General features: G+C 43.3%; 1 protein-coding gene across 1 annotated transcript in view; it reads right to left on the bottom strand.

The window, feature by feature from the left end:
• Positions 1 to 14,440: 14,440 nt before the first annotated feature.
• Positions 14,441 to 20,787, bottom strand: part of RAB11FIP2 (RAB11 family interacting protein 2) — a 47,808-nt gene continuing 41,461 nt past the window's right edge. The window contains exon 7 of the transcript XR_002832222.1: positions 14,441 to 14,519. The gene's annotated coding sequence lies outside the window, so the exon portion shown is untranslated. The remainder of the gene's footprint in view (positions 14,520 to 20,787) is intronic.

The raw sequence follows: 20,787 nt of genomic DNA, 5'->3' as shown, positions 1-20,787 counted from the left end.
ATTAATTTACTCCTATGCTTTCGTTTGAATATGGATCGCATGAACATGACCCAAATTTCTCTTCTAGAGAAACACTGGCATGTGCACCCCAGGAGACATGGACGAAATGTTCACAACAGCGTTGTTTGTGGAACAAAATTTAGAAATGCCTGGAACCCCAAGAACAGTACAGTTCATAAATGGTAAGATCGTTCTTCAGTGGAATGCCACGCAGCAACGAAAAGTACTGCCACGTCTCCATCAACCCTAGAAACAATATTGCGTGAGTCAAGCAGGCCATAGGAGAATATGTAGGTATGGCTCTGATTTAGAGGCGGCTGCAGTGGCTCAGCTCACTCACTCCCTCAGCAAATAGTCACTGAGCCGCTACCCCTGCCAGGTGCCAGGCACTGCCCTGGTTGCTGGTATCTGATGGTGAGCAAGACCAACACAGTCCCGGACCTTGGCTAGCTTACAATCCAGCAGGGAAGACCAAGAAGAAAACAGATAAGCAAGCAGTAGATAAAAAATGACACTTTCTACGGCCAACAACTTGGAAAGAAACATAAAAGACATGAACACAGAGAATAACCAAATGGGGAAAAAATACACTTTCAGTTGGGGGATGGAGAAAGCCCCTCTCGGGTGGCTCTTTGAGTTAAAAAGGATGAAAGGGGGCTGGAGAAGTGAAAGGGGGAAGGAAAGTTCTTCCAAGAATTAGAGAAGAAATGCCTCGAGATGGACATATAGCTGGCACGTTGTGTAAACTGAGCAAAGCTCTGTGCGGTGGGAGGGAGGGAGGCAGGAAGGCCTGAGTGGGCAGGTGGACACGGTCCAGGTCTCACAGTCCCCCTTCCCTGTTGTGCAAGATCTCGCCCTGTGTGTGGGCCTAAGGACCAGGTCAGCCTCCTCCTGATGTGCTTGCCAAGTGGCGTGGGCCAAACCAGAGGACCAGTCCTCCGCTCAGACTCCGAGGGGGCCCCCGGCCAGTCCTTTCCAGGCTACACAAGGCTCATGCCAGGGACTCGCTGACTTCCAATCTGATGGAGACACAGCCTCCTGCGGGCACTGTCAGCACACTCTCCGGCCAAGGGCACCTAGATCATTCCCAAATGTCATCTGGGGCGCTGATGTTCAGGGAAGGTGGGTAGACTGGCTAATCCCCATGGTCAGCAGCCCCCAAGCTCCTAACTGCTCACCACAAATTCCCCGTATGGACACTGAGTCATCATCAGGAAGCAGTCAACAGTCTCAGGCCCCGTTCAAACAGCCCGGCTCTTCATGGAACCCAGGGGAGGCCCCGCATCACGGCTGATCCATCTGGCCAGCTGAGGAGTAGATGATTTGGAGAACGCAGAGCTGTGAGCAGAAGGAAATGAAGGGGTCTGTCTGGCTCGCAGGGCAGATGGAGAAAGCAATGCTTTTCCAATCATACCCAGACCCTCCTGCTCTCGGGGCTGGTGGCTGAAGTCCCATAGTCAGACGAAGAGCACCTAAAGCAAAAGATCTTGATGAGAAGCGAAGTAATGCTTAAGGGCAGCTCTGACTTTTCTATTATGTTTTTTTTTTCATTATAGACATTAAAAAAGTCATGCCATGGAATAAAGTGTAGGAAACGTTTTAAACTGTAATTTCACTATCCTACTAATATTGTCTTCTTTTTATAGTTACTTCTAGTCTTTTCTCTTAAACTTTTTTACATAGTTACAACCATATATGCACACACTTGTTTTTAAATTTTATATTATGTCATAAACACTTTTCCATATTCCGCCCAGCCTTTATAGGCAACAAAATAATAACTGCATTATTATATGACCAAATAAATGTACGGTGATTCATCTAAACAATACCTTTCTTTTGGACCTTTGAATGACTGTAGTATTTTACCAGTGTGGAAAACCCTGCAATCGAGATTTTCATGCCTATAACTTTTTTCTCTCAAATTTTGTTGGAAGTTTAATAGTGCTAAATTTTTTAATCGATTTGCTCATGCCTATGTGACTATCTCTCCTTTACAACCGTCTGCTATTTTTCTTGTAGAGACACTTCTAAATGCAAGCAGTTGAGTGTGAAGTGCCTTTTGGTGCCACATCATCTCTCGTAATGACTTGTGATGCTAAAGGTACAGACGTGGTTTTGCACACTTCCGGTCTTGACTGATGGGCTTTTTCTTTGCTGACGAGAATTTGGGGCAGAAGGTCTTTAGCCTCCTTTCCGGCATCAACGTCTCCTTCTTAAATGACACCGTCTCTCCTCATGCAACTTCACAGACTGAAGAAAGCAACCAACCTTCCCTTGGGAAGCGCGGGGAGTGGAAAGGGGCCTGTCCTTAGACAACAGTGGCCTGTCGCCTGGGAAGGAGCCAAGTCCCTCCGGCCAGCGTGGTGGCACCTGTGGGTCCTGCCCTCCCTGGAAACAGCCCACACACACACGTTCTTAACCTGCTGGTGAGAGGCATCCGCCCCTCAGCACGCTTCCGACAGGGATAAGCAACTTTCCCCCTTCAAAATCTGTGTGGAACTAATCCTTAGCACTTGCAAACAAGGGCACCCAAAACACACGTATTCTCTTACTGGGCTTGCTTAGAGAATGTCCCCGAAGATTTCTTTTTTCTTTTGAAGGAAAGTTTTAAAAAGGAGGTAGGGAGGAGGTCAAGGGGCAGAAAGTTTCCCCTTGGACAATTCTGTTAAGATTACCTGTGCTGCCCGGCCGGCATGGCTCAGTGGTTGAGTGTTGACCTATGAACCAGGAGGTCATGGTTCGATTCCTGGTTCAGGGCACATGCCAGGGTTGTGGGCTTGATTCCCAGTAGGGGGCATGCAGGAGGCAGCTGATCAAATGATTCTCTCTCATCATTGATGTTTCTATCTCTCTCTCCCTCTCCCTTCCTCTCTGCAATCATCAATAAAATATAATTAATAAGTAAAAAAAGAAAAAGAAAGAAAGAAAAGATTGCCTGCACCTAGTTCTATGCTCTCCTGCACAGATGGAGCAAAAAGTGATAGCTATAGCAACTTTGCTAAATCTAAAGCAACTCATTTCTGAGAATGACTTGTATCGATCTATCCATAGCTATCAACGGAGAATTCGTGTTTTTATAAAACAAAAAGTGCCAAAGAATTTACTTCTTTACTGTCAAATTGAGAGTTGATGGAAGAAACAGCCAGGCAATTAATTATATTTAGGAACCATGCATCTTGGCTTTGAAGTTAAATGTATTTCCCTGTGGCTTTATATTGAGAACAGCTTTTATTAAATTCAATTACTTTTCCCTCTGGTCTGCTCCATAAAGGTGCGCTCCCAGAGAAGGGTGGCTCTTAACGGAATTATTTCCACTGGGAACGATGAGGACCGAGTAGGGTTGGTCACTAAAAGGGGTGAGTCCTTCATAAGCAAAATCACAGGTGACAGGGTGTGTTTACTTTCTCATCAGCCGGCAAAACAAATAGGAGAAAATGGAATGGTCTCCTTGCCTAGATCACCACCTAATGCTTCATCCTTTCCCAGAAGGGGCCAACTCAATGCATCCACCAGTCCTTGGACCATAAGACTCCTCTCAGGATGCTCCCAGAGTTATGGCTTGTTGGCATTGGAAAGAACAAAGACCAAATGGCCCAGAAAGGTCATTGGAGTGAAAGTCACCAATTCTAGACCCCTGCCTCTAGCCATCCCAGACCTGATCAGTTCTGTTCCCGGAACCTTATTCCTTCATCTGACCAGCAGGCACGATGACTAGTGCCCTCTCCATCCCATATGGCTGTTATGAGGATCAAACGAGATGATGAGATAATAAACAAGTGATCATTGCAAAGCATTGGCAGAATCGTTAATAATAATTTACGAACCAGCACATTTCTGTTCCAATGTCATTTAAAATAGACTGTGGCTTTGCTGAAGAACTGTCTTGCCCAAGTGTGCTCATTTGTATGTTGCTCTTCATAAAGAATGACTTTCTCTCCCTGAGCCACACGAGCGAAGCTGTTTTTAAAAACCTAATATAATATTTGGTTAGAAAGTGATTGCGAAAGCTGACTGCATCATCGGCCAATCAGGTGGCAGCTCCCAAAGGGGCATTTTCGAACCAAAAGTATAATGTATTTCTGTAATAAAATGACCGGTTTTACAAGTCCCAGGCATTGCTTTAAAAATGGTTGTATTAGGATCAAAAGCTTCAGTGCCACCTGGGACCAATAACGGGTCTGTTTCCTTCAGAAACGTCACCTACGTTAGCCCCAGTCCTACAGTTCTGGCTTAAGAAATTAAGAAGCATGAAAAGCACAGGCAAGTCCACAGGGCCTGTAGAAGAATTATGTAGGTAAGATTCAATATTACGGGGAGGTAATTTCCCCCGCCCCAGTTTGTTAGTTTGTTACAGAAAGAAGCCCAGGTTCCAGCAACAATCAGCTTCCCTTCCACCAGCAACACACTTTCAGATGCTCAGCAGCACAATCTACACGTGGCCTGCCTCGGTGGCCTGGCTCAATGCCACTGGATTTGTTTGTTCAGAGTCATGCTGTCCTCCCTCCATGTTCATCGTTGATACTGTTGGGGACACGAGCTCCAAGCAATGCTGGTGTCATCGGGCACATCACTACCACTGCTTAGGGAAAACCTCCTTAATGACAGATGGCCATTAAACTGCCACATCAGGACTTCCAGTGGATGGAACATATCTTCTGGAACTTTCTTTGGGTACATTGGACCTGGCTACTCAGTTGGCTTGAATGAAAATCTTAGACACTCAGATGAGCTGACATCCCAACACAGCAATGAAGTCACTGAAAAATTGTGTGGGCCGTTCAGACAAAGGGATCAGGTGGGCACTGGAGACGGTTCTGAGCTTAGTGAAACACAGTATGACCAACACAGAAGGAAAAGCAGCCACATAGATGGCATCTCATCATTATCAAACGATTTTGTTGATTGTCCACCAAGTGCAATGAGTTTATCTAAGAGGCTGGGGAAAGACATAAGAAATCTATGGGGGTGAGCTGCATTAGGCAAAGACTTATCTTTCCTGTTAACTTATGTCTCTATAGGGAAAAGCATAGGGCCCAATATATACTAAGTGTTCAATAAATGCTTTATAAATAAAAGAAAGAATGAACTACTGATACTTAGGATGTTAGGGGTAGGCCTCCTCCTCTGAATGAAATGCGTACAGATGTCTAACCTCTCCCTCCCAACTCCAATCATCCAAAAATATGAACAAAGGCAAACCTGCTTATGGAACTAAGGGTGCCAATTCCTTACCAAACACCTCCAGGCCTCTTTCACGTGGAGGCTACTGAGACTGGACTGAAGGAGAAAGACAAGCCTCGCCTCTAACTGCACTTCTCGTGAGACAGCAGCATGAGCAGAAAGGAATTGATGAGCCTTGCCGTGTCTCCATTGATAGTCCCCAGTTTGAAGGTCAAGGGCTCCTATTGGGGTCAAAATCATGAGAGGCTGGCCCAGCAGGGTTCCTTCAAGGACAACAGCTCCAACAGAAAGGCTGAAAGCTGAGGTTACTCCTGAAGGCTGCTGGGTTGGAAGACATCAGTCCTCCCTCTAATTCAGATTTATGCACAAAAACTTCAGAAGGGTTCATATTAATGAAGAGTCAAGAGGACACGGAATATGTAAAACAAAAACAGAAATTCTGTTTCTTTGTTATGGGGTGAGGCCGCAACATTAGTACAAAGAAACAGAATTTCCAGAGGATGCGGCCCAGAAATCAGGATTTTAAAAAGATTCCCAGGTGATTCTAATGTGCAGCCAAGGTTGAGAAGCACTGATTTAAAATGTAAGTGCTCCATGAAAAAACTTTGATAGGATCATTAGCAAGAAACTCCATAATTTAAGAATTCAAATTAGCAACGCAGAAGAAAAGCTCAGTGACTGCTCAAGGCCATAGGGCTAGAAAGCATCAGAGTCAGGATTCAAATCCAAGCCGTTGGCTCCCGAGTCTATTTTTAATCACTACCTTGTCTTCCCCATCATTCAGAATTCTCATGCCTTATTGCTTTCACTCAAATTTGGGTGGGGGGGGGGCTAACCAGCTCAATAACTTCCCTCGGTCATGTGACTGATGATAAAAGACATAACAAAGGCCAACAATCAGGGGACACTATGTGCTAGGCTCTATTCTAAACCATTAAATATAAAATTGCTCACATCATACAGAAACACTGTGGGGGAAATGAGGCTTGGAGAGTTTGTCATGAGTCCAAGGTCACTCAACTAGCTAGCATGGAAGCCTGGGCTTGAACCCAGGTCTCTCAATGCCAGATTCCATAACCTTGGTCACTAGTCTATGGAAGGTTTATATTTTTGGTCCCTTGGTCAGGCTTAGGTCTCTCTCAGGAAACCTTTCATTATGCTAGGGGTTTATGACACCAGGCCAAGGGTGCTAGGTGCCCAATATCTCCCCAAACTGACGCATCAACTGGCTGGTTTCTTTGAAATCCAGTGTCAGATGGCACCATGAGACAGGAGGACTGACTGGATTCTGATCTATGTAACAGAAGGCCATGATAAACTGGCTTTGCAGAAGAAAGAAAACACCCATGTTATATGCAGCATAAAACTAAGGTGTCATACGACATGCAGGGCACAAGTCAATGGAGTCCAAGCAAGATGCCAAGTGAGGAGTCAGGCATAATATTGCCACCTTAGAGCTGTAGAAATTAAATAACACCCAAATTAAGGAAGTGCCATGTCAAATGGGGGAGGGAGTGCATGGCTATTTGTGAACCATGAAGTTCAGTGCATGTTCAGTGGTGGGGGCCAATGAATGTCTCACTATTGGCATAACTTTAATCCTTGTGATTCTGAACTCTAACCATTTCACCCCACCCACCCCTCACTGTTCCTCTCAGTCACCCATCTCAGGAATGGCCTCACTGTCTACCCAAGTTCTCCATTCAAAAAGTTATTCTTTTTCTTTTCTCTTTTTCCCTTCCTGCAGTTTTATTTGCAAAATCTGGCAACTCTACCAACCACCCAAGTGGTCCCCTGAGTTATTCTCTGCCATGGCTCTTGGTTTGTTTCCTCCACTCACTCAGCACAACGTTGAAGTGTATAGTGGTATGTCTGCCTATTAATGTCTGTGTCCCCCACCTACACTCTACGTTCCTTAAGGGCAGGGCCTATGTTTATTTTATTCATCTATTTATACTCAATAATTAGCACAGTGCCTAGCATATCACAGAGGCTCAATAAGTATTCAACCAATGAATAGACATGTATTATTTTAGCTCAAGCATCCTCCTTTCTTAAAACACTTCTTCAAGGTAACGTGGCAAGTCTCACTTACAGAAAGTACACTTCACAGACCAAAGCAGTCGAGTATGTAACCATAATCCATTTAGCCCAGTAATTAGACCTTAATGTGATGAAATTCAGCTGACGGTGCAGAAGAGACGAGGTGTTGAGTAATGCAAACACCACCTTGCCGCCTTTCCAGATGATGAAACCACGCGCAAAATAAAACAGGAGGGAAGCAAGGATGAAGAGCAGCATAAAGGGGAACCCACAGGAGCAGGAAGTTCAGGTCAGCAGGTCAGGAGGGAAGAAAAGTAAAGACTGAGGCTAGTGAAATAGAAAACAGAATAATCCCCGGCAAGGGGGTGCCAGGAAGAAGCTGAGAGCACTGGGCCGAAGCAAAGACTACAGAGAGAGACACTTTGGACAATCAAAGGGTCATTTAAAAAAGCAAAAGTCAAATAAATAATAAACCTGCACTGGGATCCTGATAAATGTAACTGACACATCCAACGGCAAGGTCAGCGAAGGAGGATGCTAAGAGATGGAGAAAATCATCAAGGCGAAGAGTTTTGTGTTTAGAGTCTGATTTGCTTGCTTATTTTTAAAAGGAAGGTGAGCACAGATGTTCAATGACATCAATTTCCCAGGAGTGGCTGGTGCCTATTTGCATACCCTCAAATAAAAATAAAGAGAACTCGCTAAATTCCTGCCCTATTTAACTGTGGCTTTTAAGACAGAGCAAAAGACATGCTCTCCTGAGCAGTGATGGCATAGAATTTAGGATCCAATAGTCAGTCTTGCTTTTGAAATGGTCTTGTCATTTCCTGATGGATGTGGGGTTGTTGGGTTGAATCTGTGGTCGAGGGAGAATTAGTTTAATTACAAATTCACTTTAAAGAACACATTCATCAAGGGCGTGCTATGGAGGATCTATGACGCAGCGACTTTGTACTGGCTTGTAATGTACTTGTAATGCTATAGGAAGTTCTTCAAGCGAATGTGTATACTGCTTGGGCCAAGCAAAATATAACATTTTTATGTCCTAATTTGGTCCACATGTCACCACCATACAATCTCATCTGTGTGCACACACGTGTGCACACGTGTGTTACATATTTTGGGGAGGGATGGTACTTTAAAATGCAGAGATTTGAGGTCATCATATTCAGTTCATAGGGCACTAGTATTCCATATACTATTGTTTTATGCGTGGCCCTCTGTCTTGTATTTTTTAATTACATCATTTATTCCTCATTCTCTACTTCCAACATCCATCCCATCATATGCAACCACTCTGATCAACTGTTTTTTGTGTGTTGTCTTATGTTTCTGTATATTGTTAAGTTACATAATTGGCACTGTCATATAGATCTTATTCTGTTCCTTGCTTTTTTGGTCAAGACTGTGTTTTGAAGTCAATGTCTCTTGCTGCCGAGCATCTAAGGTATGCCACACAGCTTCCAGTGCTGCCAAGCATCATCCTAAGGCAGTGGTCGGCAAACTGCGGCTCGCGAGCCACATGCGGCTCTTTGGCCCCTTGAATGTGGCTCTTCCACAAAATACTGACTTCTGCGCATGGGCCACAAAGTTTCAATCGCACTGTACATGCACGCCCGCACGTGTATTCCTACAGCCCCAACATTTGGCAAAATCCAACTTTGTTCTTAGTAGAAAGCCTAGTAGAAAAGCAACACTCCATTGCTCTATGAAAGCCAATGAGTAAGTCCAGAATGAATAGTCCTTTTTCTTGGAAACCTCAAAAGACATTTAAACCTCTTTGGTGTTCATCTCAGACCTGAAAGGTAGGTGATTCTCCGCATGTTAGAGTCGACTCATTACACACCGAAAGACCAGACCCAAAGCTTTGAGACTTATGCCTCCTACATTCTGACTTCCGCCTGCTGGCAGGAGGGCGAGGACTGCCTTTCTAGGCACTGTGCCTCCCTTGTGCAGCTCAGCCATCTCCTCACTAGCACATACTTCTTGGGTGGGAATGAGACATACTTTCTAGTGTGAGGTTGTCAATTTCAAAAAGTTGTATAAATAGATATCCAAGCAGTTTTCAAAATGAACCTTCTCAAGTGACTTTAAAAAAAAAAAGTGCCTGGCCGGTGTGGCTCAGTGATTGAGCTTCAACCTACAAACCAGGATGTCAAGGTTCGATTCCCGGTCAGGTTCAAACCCTTGCAGGTTCGATCCTAGTTGGGGGCATGCAGAAGGCAGCCAATCAATGATTCTCTCTCATCATTGATGTTTCTATCTCTCTCTTCCTCTCCCTTCCTCTGTGATATCAATAAAAATACATTTTTTTTAAAAAAGAGAAGAAAAAGTCACAGTCTCGATTTGAGATGAAATACCCTTTGGACACAGAGGTCACTGTAGACTAACAAGAGAATAATGTGATTATCTGCTCCAGGCTTGAATGCTGTGGCCTTATCATTACAGAAGATAGTTTCTTCCTTTCTAGTGTGCTGTGATATAATCCCCTAACACGGAGGTACTTAACCGCCACCCCCCCGACCCCCCGGAAGAAGCAGGAGTGATTATCGTGGGTGGTAACAAATTTGTCAGCATTTAGTGCTCCCACGTCACTCCCGTCAATCCACAGAGAGGCCTGCCTGTGGGCTGGAGGGGCTCAGCTGCTACTGAGGCCCCCGGGCTGTTGGGTGTGTGGTGTGTTTTGTTTTCTGACATCACAAGAATATGATGGGTAATTTAATATTTGCTAAAATATCGAAAATCCCTCTAATTGAATAAAGTTACTGGAAAGCTGCATAGATTTCAATGGTCTCACGAGTCGTTTACTAGAAAAGATTGATTTCTTTAAGAGGATCCAGCTGTAACTTGCCTTGAGCCCTGTGCAAATTCTTTAGGGGAACGGATGGCTTTTCCCCCTGTCAGTCCAGTTGAAAATGATACTCGGTAGTTCTCTCTATCAGTGGGGAAAACTTGTTTAAACACATTCAGAATGCTGCTCCTGTTTTTATTGAATCTAATCCTCCTGCCTCCCTTGTTAGGAAGGTTTTAATATAAACACAACCAAATTTGTTCTCTGTGAGCTGCTCAAACCCAACAGTAATACAAAGAGGACCCAAATAGCTCTGCCTTCATTCGTATTAGAAATGCAACGCTATTTATTCATAGGACAGAAAGCGAATACCCAAAGGGATCAAAAGGAGAGTGAGGGAGAGCTCTGCTCCCAATTAAAATGAATACAATTGAACTTCATAAGCCTAGACTGCAGGCTGCTGGGGACAGAGACCCCGCCTTAACTTTCCTTATAAACCCAGGTCCTGGGAATGAGCCTGGCTGCCCACAGGTCCCTGTTGATTGACTTCTTGGAACTGCAGGGGCCACAATAAATGACACCCTTTTCTCCCCAACCTGAGACCCATGGAGGAGTCTCCAGACAAAAATACCAACTTTATTAAAGAGAGAGCTAAGTTAGAGGGCGTGGCTGTCTGGTGTATCTAGAGTGGGCTTCGCAATCCTTCATCCTGAGCTAGACGGGGCTGGCCCCTCTGTCGGGGGCAGCTCTGGCCAACTAGAGGCTCCCCTACAGATGCGGGGCCTGCCCAGGAGCCCACTACATGACTGCGACGCCCCAGGAGGCATGCATCCTGCGGATAGGCCGCCTGGAAGGATGCTCAGCTCCCTTCCCAAACCTGCCCACCAATCAGCTTCTGCTAGGGGAGGGTCAGGCAGAAGTTGAATGTGTTCCAAATGCTTTTCCCTTCAGGAAGCACGGTGATAAGTAGAGCCTTAGAGCTGGGGAAGTGAACGCTTAGTAAAATGGGGGAGAAACGTGGTTTCAAAATGATGTTTAATTATCTGTGATGGGCTTCACCAGGGCTAGACTTTCAACTCTTGTTATTGTGGCAGCAGAGTATAACTGTTGGTAAATAGCTCTAACTAAAATTCATGTCATTACTTAGATCCATGATATATTTCATTTTTTAAAACATATTTTTATTGAGTTCAGAGAGGAATGGAGATGGGGAGAGAGATAGAAACATCAAGGATGAGAGAGAATCATTGATCGGCTGCCTCCTGCATGCCCTACACTGGGGATGAGCCCGCAACCCAGGCATGTGCCCTGACCGGGAATGGAATTATGACCGCCTGGTTCATAGGATGACACTCAACCAACTGGGCCACACTGGCTGGGTTAGGTCCATGTTTTAAATCTTTCTTCTATGTAAATTAAATTATGTTACTGTCAAAGGAATTACTTGATTGGACTTATGTGCTTGCATTTTTCTTCTGTTCCCTGACATGATTTGGTATATTCTTTTTGTGACTTGTTGCTGGGGCAACTCAGTAGTTCTAAGCTTAGGCAACTATTTGAATCAGGACGCTGTTCTTTAATGACCTTAATTGGCTGGAAAGAAAAGTCCTTATTATCGTGCTTTCTATTCTGTGTGGGGTTTCAGAATTTCCGGATGTGTGACAAATATTAAACAAACGATCACTTGATTTGGGCTTTCGGGCTCAGATCAAAGTCACCATCATCAAACACCGAGGGAGAGGTGATGAAACCAGGCCCCGCGGTGGAGGGTTCAGCCGAGCAGGCGTGGGCGTCCAGGGGTGTGTGCGGAGGGGCTCCTCTGAGAATCAGATCAATAGGAAGATGCCTGGGTGTTGACGCTCTGCAGGTGTCTCCCCAACACTCTGGTCTTTGATTTTCATCCGATTCGTTTTATGTTATCCTGGCCCTGGGTTCAGATCAGGTCTCATTACTCAAAACTGAGCTACTGGACTTATGAGAGACAGAAAGACCTCCTCTCAGCGTTTTAAAAGGCATTTTCTAGAAAATGGGGGAAGAAGGTAAAAGCCCAGGCCACTGTATTTTAGAGTCGTGGAGTTTTAGGGCCAGTGGAGACTTTAGAGATCATTGAATCTGCCAGCCCCTGACCCACTTCTTCGTTTTACAAAATGGGGAAACGAAGGCAAATACGTCTAGGAACTTGAGCAAAATTACAAAGCTCGTCAATAACTAGGGCGGGGCTAGAACTAAAATTTTTCGGATTCTCTATCTTTATTAATCTCTGCTTCTCGAATGTTGCTAACATTAAGGAAGAAGACTCAAGAGTCAGTAGAAGAAGGTAGTATGAAGGTTCCTTGGTTACCTGTATTCCATGTGTAATGCCACTTTATTGGAGTATTTAACTAAAGCCCACAATGAGTTACAAATAACATGCTCTAGCTAGCCCAAAGCATGACTGTCCCTTGGTGCCAAGAAATTTCTAGCTTTCATTTCTCTTCCCAATACATTGTATATGTTAGACACTGTACTGATCCTCCAACCTCCACGGGCAGATCACGGCTCAAATCTGGGAAATCCAGGTAAGAACCAATCCATAAATTAGCTTCCTTGCTTGAGTGGACCCAGAACGTAAATCGTTCAGTGGCCTCCGCTGTTGAAAATTTATTTGTTTTAGGTGTTGTTTGGGAGTGTCCTAGGGATTCCGGTGGAATGATAAGAGAGTTTTTGGCATTAAATTTCAAAGCGTGAAAGTGAAAAGGTCAGAAAATGAGGGTGAGAAGGGGTTGGGGGGTGGGGGTGGCAGGAAGGAAGAGGCAAAGGCACCCTTCCTGCCACACAGGCTCCTGGGAAGGGAGAGCAGGTGACTGACAGCACCTAGGGGCACACCCCCTTGGAAGCTAGATCTGGAAAGGCTGGAGGTGGTCTCAACGGGGCCTCCCAGGTTCTGAAACAGACCATCGGCATTCCCATCACAGCCAAGAGCTGGGCACCTGGAGAGCCACAGACCCAGCTCCGAGGGAGGGCAGGAAAGGCCAACACTGCTGACAAGAGACTCATGACAGACCCAGAGGGGAAAATGGGGGGGGGGGAGCGGGGGGAGGGGGACACCCAAAGAGGCCCAGGAAGAAAGACTTCGCCAGGTGGCACCACTTCAGTTTAATTAGACAAAGGCTTGGGGGTGGGCCGCGAGGTCTGAAAGCAGAGACACCTGGGAGTGAAAGAGAAGGGGGGTCAGGGGCAAAGGTTGAGAAAAACAAGCCACCTGGGACCCTGATTGAAACACACCCGCCAGAGCGAGGTGTAAAGGAGGCAGGTCAAGGAGCTGCAGAAACTGGAGCGGAGTAGGAGGAGGGAGGGGCAGGGGCAGGGGCGGGTGCTGCCCATCAGGCTGCCTGCTGTCAGTCAAGAGAGGGCAAGTGACCTGGGAAGGACGGGGACGTTACCTAGGGATGTCCTCAACTGGGAATGACAAGGGGCACATGTCCAATCAGGAGAGATGGCAAAAAGGAAGAGAATCCAACCTAAAAAGTCTTTTTTCTTCTTAAAAAAATTTTTTTGCTATAAATATGTTTATGAACCCCATGATTTAATAAGTCAAGGCAGATCTTTTGTCTCCATTTTTTCTCTTGAAAATTTCTAATTTATGAAGGAGTTGAAAGAACAATGCACTCTATACACATATATCCTTCACTTCGATTTACAATTAATGCTACATTTGCTTTAGCTTTCAAGCTATGTCAGAGCCATTTTAGAATAAGTTGCAAACTGATTTTAAAATGCTTCACTCCTAAATACTTCAACATGCACTTCCTAATATTGCAGCCATTCTATTATATACTTGGAAAAATTAACATAAATTTTATTTAAAATTCAAATGGACCAAGAAGGGTTTATAAAAAGTCCAATTCTTCAGAAATAACCACTTCATATTCAATTTTCTCAATTACCCCCCAAATATCTTTGTTTTGTTGGCTTAAAAAAATTAAGAATCCAGAATTTGTGCGATAGATTTGGTTATGTCTCCTTAGACTATTTTAATTTGTAGCTACTTTCTTTGTGTTTATTGGTTTTCATGATATTGAAGTTTCTGTTTTGTTTTTTAAATACATTTTCATTGATTTCAGAGAGGAAAGGAGAAGGAGAGAGAGATAGAAACATCAATGATGAGGAAGAATCATTGATCGGCTACCTCCTGCACACCCCCTACTGGGGATCGAGCCCACAACCTGGGCGTGTGCCCTGACTGGGAATTGAACCATGGCCTCTTGGTTCCTAAGTAGCCACTCAACCACTGAGCCACACCGGCCGGGACATGGAATTTTTTAAAGATAACTGACTAGAATGCACTACACTCTGGATTTGTCTGATTGCTTTCTCATGAGTAGAGTCGAGTTAAATATCTTTGGCAAGAATAACAGCATACCTTACAGGTTTCCATCTTACCTATGTGACAGAAAAAATCCTCATCAGCGTGCCATCAAGCTGGTTCATTTCTTTACAGTTGACGTTGATGTCATGGTTTCTACAAAAAGAGAGAGAAGGAAAGAGAGGGAGAGGGACAGAATTTCAAAAAATGTTTTTGTCACAATCAGAACAATAAATATACTTATTAAGCTATAACCGGTTTGGTTCAGTGAATAGAGCATCGGCCTGCGGACTGAAGGGTCCCAGGTTTGATTCCGGTCAACGGCATGTACCTTGGTTGTGGGCACATCCCCAGTAGGGAGTGTGCAGGAGGCAGCTGATCGATGTTTCTATTTCATCGATGTTTCTAACTCTCTATCCCTCTCCCCTCTGTAAAAAATCAATAAAATATATTTTAAAAAATTACTTCTTAAACACCCAGTAATGAACTGAACACTGAATTGGATGCTAAGATTTCAGGCAAAGAAAGCAAATTGATAAAGAAACTGAATCTAGAACTCGGCTGTCCAACGCACACAGAGAATGTGAAAAGCAGCTCTTGGCCTGGACTCTGTAGGAATGTGTCATCAGAAGCATGACGGGCATGTCCCACTGGCGTCCTCCCGCAGCGGCGGCATCAATCTTCGGGGACAGCCTGGGTCGCAGGGATGCTGTGCGCTCACGGGAAGGGCCCCGCGTGTTCTGGACGCCAGATGTGCGAGTGGGAAACTGACAGTTTTGAAAATGGAGGAGCCCAACTCCGATTCTTGGCCAGATGGTGAACCACTCACCTCAGTGGGGAAGTGGATTACTTGCGGCTCTCTGTTTATTGTTTTCCAAATGCAGATCCCCAAATTATATAGGGTGGCTAAGTCTAAAATCAGAGAATAGTCAAATATTCCTGAAATTGGTCAAAAGATGTGTCTTATTTAATTCTGCAAATGGCTTGTGCATATGACGAACAATTCAAACGGACCAAGAAGGGTTTATAAAAAGTCCTATTCTTCAGAAATAACCACCATTTCATATATTCTTCCAGGAAAGTTCCTGCAAATACACACAGACCCATACATATCTTAATACACAAAATCCTGGAGCACCCTATTCTTTTCTGCTGCCTTTTCCCTCCCCATTCACAAGGTGTCTTGGATGTTTTGTCGTATCAGCTTTATCTCATGCTTTTTAAGTGCTGCGTCGTATTTTTCTATTGAATACCAAGTATTGTTTGACTAGTCACCAATTTCAGGTGTTTTGTTATTATCAATAATGTTGCAGTCATCGTCGTAGCAAGTGCATGCTTGTATACATTCCAAAATATTTGTAACGTAAATACCTAGATTAAATTGCTGAATCAGCATGGGAATGCATTTAAGATATTAATAGGTATTGTGCAATTGCCCTCCAAAGAGCTTGTCTCAAGTTCTATACATTCCAAATGCCCGAGCCTGTGTGTTAACGGCACCGAGCAATCTGATAGGTGAAGAGTAGCATCTTCTTTGCTTATTCTAATTTGCAGATGTCTAAAAGGCTTTTGGGATTTCTTCTTCTTCCTGATTGTCTTCTATTTTCCTAATGGTTCATCTTTTTCTTCTGGATAAATATAGGGTGTCCAAAAAATGTATAACACACTTTGAATAATTATAAAGGCAGTATTTAATAAAATACATTTCATTTTCAAAATTGAGTTATCAGCTATTAAAGTATATATACATATATGGCTCATCTATAATAATAAAAGCATATGCTAATTAGACCGAACATCCTTCCAGACGTCCTTCCTTCTGGACAAAGCCACAGCGGGCAGGGGCTGTGGCAGAGGCGGCAGAGGCCCCCAGCTGTGGCGGTCGGGGGCCGGGGTCACGGCCTTTGCACAAATTTTCTATTATATAATCGGGTCTCTAGTGATTATATAATAGAAAATTTGACCTTGTCTGTAATATATGTTGCAACCTTATCCTGTTTTCTCACTTGCCTTTTGACTTTGTTTATAGTATTCTTGGTTGTTCACATGCTTTAAAAGTTTTATGTAGTCAAACACATCTTTTCCTTCATAGCATTTAGGTTTTGTGGCTTGAATTGAGAGGCCTTCTCTACTCTAATTATTGAGAAACAAAACAGAACAAAACTCCCACACTTTTTTTGGTACTTCTCATACTTTGTTTAAAATTTTAATCCATATAGAATTTATTTGAGTACGAAGAGAGAGATATGGATTGGGATTTGTATTTTTCCAGATGGCATTCAGTTGCCTTAAGTTCACTTATTGATTGACCCATCTTTCCCCCAGTGCTTTGATGTTTGTGTTTTATCTTTTGAAGGTAATTATTCTCAATAAAAAGGCTAAATCAAACATCATTAGGTCCTGAGTATGAACAATTTTCAGTTAGTTTATTCAATTTAGAAGCTACAGGCAGAAAATCCTTTTATATACACTCTTATTCCATTCAGTGGCTTGGTACTTTTTCCCCTCCAAACTGAAGAACTCACGTGTCAGAAATGTGGATGAGGGTTTCTTCAATAAAACTGAGCTTCATTAATCTTTCATGTCTAAATGACATGGTTGGCATTCCACATGTGGAAGGACAGTAAGTTCTCTGCATTGCAGAAAAGAGCCATTTGCATCCTTAAGTTTAATTATAAAATTCTAGAGATAATTCTGTTTTTCACTTTTACTTGGAAGCATCTCCCAGGTTTCAACCACATTTTTTTTTTCAAATTTAAACTCATGGGTTAACTAAAAGAATCATGGAAAAATTGCACAGGAACTCATCATTGGTTCTTGAAGCTTTTGGATAAAGTCAGTATTTCTCAGATAACATAAGGTTCTAACCTCACGAGAAGATATTGAATTGTCATCAGTAGGTGCTGCTATGATTAACTCAAGAGCACTTAACTGGTTACTTCAACTTCAGTAGGCCTTAAAAGATGCAAAATTGTTCCTTAAAAAAGTGGGGAGGAGGAGAGTATGAACTTCATGAATCCTTAGTAGACAATACTCATCACCATTTCCATTTACCCATCTTGTTTAGAACAGTGCTTTGCACGCAGCAGGTAATGAGTGTTGAGTGGAAGAAAGGAAGAATGGATGGATGGATATTGGATTGGATCAGTGGATGGATGGGAGAGCCTGAAGGAATCTTCATCAACATCCATGACACAGCAGCGACTGTTAGTTGATCAATTAACACCCAAGATGAAATCTGTTTACCATGCTGTCCTGAGGTTTTCTTCTGGACTCGTTCTTCCTGACGATTCAGTGAGAGACATATATATAAAACAAAGCACTTCAGTCAGAAAAGCCTATCTTGCTTAGTGCTCTCCTCGAAATAATTTTTGTATCATGATATAATTAAGAAAACTGTTTTGTATCTAGAGTTTCCATAAGCCTCCCAATCAGAATTTGATTGATGTACCCCCCGTTTCAATTAGGGAGCACTTGAGGTTTCTTTCTCTCTCATTAATTACAAATGTAAGTCAAATTAAAATGGGAGCTCCTCCCTTCATCGAGGATACCAGAAAGTGTTTTTATAATAATCCTGGTTGCAGTATTTTAAAGTGCAGATAATTAAAATCTCAGCATGCTGCCATCCAACAAAAAAGTAAAACCTTCTTACACAGTACTTCAAAGAACCTGCCACTAAACTCCTCCCTCCTCTTTTTTCTTTAACATGCATTTCCTGAGGGCCTGGGATGTGACATGTGACCAGTGAGTGGTAAAGAAGCAAAGTGAGCAGCTATTTTGTTCTGCATACAGCCGAGCAGGTGCATAGACAAGTAAACAAGTATCTGCAGTAGGGTCTGATAAGCCCTCACTAAAATAAAATAAATGAAGAAGCTGACTAAGCAGGTTTCTCAGATTTTGGTAGACTGCCTATAATTTGAGATGAACATTTATTTCTGTCTGGCAATGTCTTTGAAGTTATCATTTCTCCTCTAGGTTCAACTTCCAGTGCCTGTAAAACAACAATAAAAAACAAACAAAAAAACCTCCTATTTTATTCATTTTAAAGGGGGCTCCTTTATAAGAAAAAACACCATTGCTTATAATAGATAGTCATAACAATTATACAGATCTTAGTAAAAATAATCCGATACTCATTCAATAAATATTTGAGCACCAACTACATCCCAGGCACAGCGCTGGGTATCAATGTTGGGGCTACGATGACTAGAGGCTCAAAGTCTTTGCTAGGAACTCTATATATTTTTATTTTATTGTATTTTCAATTTGTTCAGTGCTTTACTGAAACAAGCCCCTTACAGATGACTCATCAGGGCCTTTGTATATTAAAACAAATTATTAGACCCCAAAACAAGACCAAATAAATGTCCAAGATGGGGGGTTGGCTGGAGGTCAGCAAAGATCAGATGGGGGACTCTTCATGGAATGGAATGAGCAGGATTGGAACAAATGCCAGAGAAAAAATATTTATTCATACGATGCTCCATCCCACGAAAGATCTAAGGTGATGGACAAAGATAGAGACAATGCAAAATGATTAAAGGAGTCAGGACAAGGAGAAATATGGATGTAAAAATAATGAAGGGAGGGGTAAATGTACCATTCAGAAATGCACACCGAAACTCACTTCATCCCTAGATGCCAACCACGAGGGCCTGCCAGACTGAAGAGTGACTCCTGGGGAGACTGTCCCACACACCACTCACACCGCAAGTGAGAAGAGCTGCGAGCAAAGACAACTGACGGCATTCATACAACTATTGGGAGTCTGTGGGATCAACAGAAGGCAGAGTCCCAAATTATTTGAGGTGAGTAATCATAAAAAGTCTGTAATAATGTTGAAAGATAAGGATCATAAAAACGGTGAAAAGAATAGGCTAATATCCTGAAATAGTGATATCGATGCAATAGCCAATCAGAAAGATGTGATACACTGCTGTGATCTTATGGCTTTAGACAGACGTGCCGTGCACGTGTGAGGGACACTCCCGGCACTGAGACCAGTAAGTAACAGGCACTAAAAAGTGGAAGGTTTGATTCCAAGGAACTTGTCTGGTTTAGGCATCAAAACACAAGAGTTGAAAGCAGTTAGAGGAAGGAGGTGCCTCTCGAGTGAATGGCAGGGTTAATACTGCCAAGCTGCCAGACACCCCTTGGTGTGGTGGGAACCAGGTTTTGTCCCATGTTGATGCCCTTTGGGACATTCTTTGAGGAGGCACCATAATAGGTGTCGAGGCTACATACAGCTCATCAAGTGTGTGACCGTGAGGTAACAGCAAGCCTCCTCGGAGCGAGCTGGGCTCCTGAGAATCACTCCCGGCTAAAAGGTCTAAGCATCCAGGCTGAGTGACTTAGGAAATCTCAGTTTTCATTCACAACACATGATGGGACCCACACATGACACCAATCTGCCCCCATCCTCCACCAATTCCGAGGGAAAAAGAAACACAAATCCTCAAGCTCTAACAGGATTCAAGGATTTTTTCAAGGCTAGGATTCCAGTTGACTCACAGCACCCAGCTCAGTGATTTTCCAGGGCTACCCAACTAAACCCGAGGCTCCCCCAGGGATGACCCCATGACACCTAGACACAGCCTCCCTCTCTGGCCTGCTTCACAAAGCACACACTTACCGTTCCCCTGCCCCTGACACGGCTCCCTGCAGTAACTTCCCACACTTAGGGAAAAGCTCTTCTAAGCGCAGTTCTAATTAGTATTAATTCCAATATTTTTATTTAAAGTCTAGTCACTTAAAGTCAAAATGACAGCTTAATGCCATCCCAGCACAGCAATTTGCCTGGAATCAGAAGAGAGCTTCGTTTTTGGAAAGACTTACTGCTAGATTTCAGGCCACATCTTTTTTTAATTAAAATACATGGATTGTCTTCGCAAACTCTTCCTGAATATTTCATGTGTTCTGAGCTCTATTTGCTGTACATATCTTCAGAGTGTGCATATTATTCAAATATTCCTAACAGATGGTCTCAAGTGCTACATATTCCATAGCATTAAGTGAATAGCTTGGTAAACAAATGAGTCAAGGATTAAAATATTTTACAGCTTATAAATCATGAAAGATGTTCAATAACAGTACATTAATAATAATAAAAAAAACCTTTAAATGTAAACACAAAAACATTAAATGGTGCTATTGGATCAGTCAATGGTTTACGACAAATGAATTCTTTCCCAAAAAGAGGTGCCCACCCTGGATGGTCTCAGAAATTACAACCTGACTTAATCTGAAGTTGACAACTGGTCTACCTGTGAGCCTGGCCTACTGTCTTCTCCACCCAACCCCAGGGCTGTTCTCTGCCATTTCTCGTTAACACCTCCTTCATCGCTAGGAAAGAAAAGAAAAGGAAATTTCTAAGCCAATTTTGTTACTCTCCAGCTACACTTTAGAGACTTTTTGCTGAAAGAGG

The sequence above is a fragment of the Myotis lucifugus genome, unplaced genomic scaffold (assembly GCF_000147115.1).
Source record: "Myotis lucifugus unplaced genomic scaffold, Myoluc2.0 scaffold_345, whole genome shotgun sequence".
Lineage (NCBI taxonomy): Eukaryota > Metazoa > Chordata > Mammalia > Chiroptera > Vespertilionidae > Myotis > Myotis lucifugus.
The sequence above is the reverse complement of the archived record's forward strand: the minus strand, read 5'-3'. Positions and strand labels throughout refer to the sequence as shown.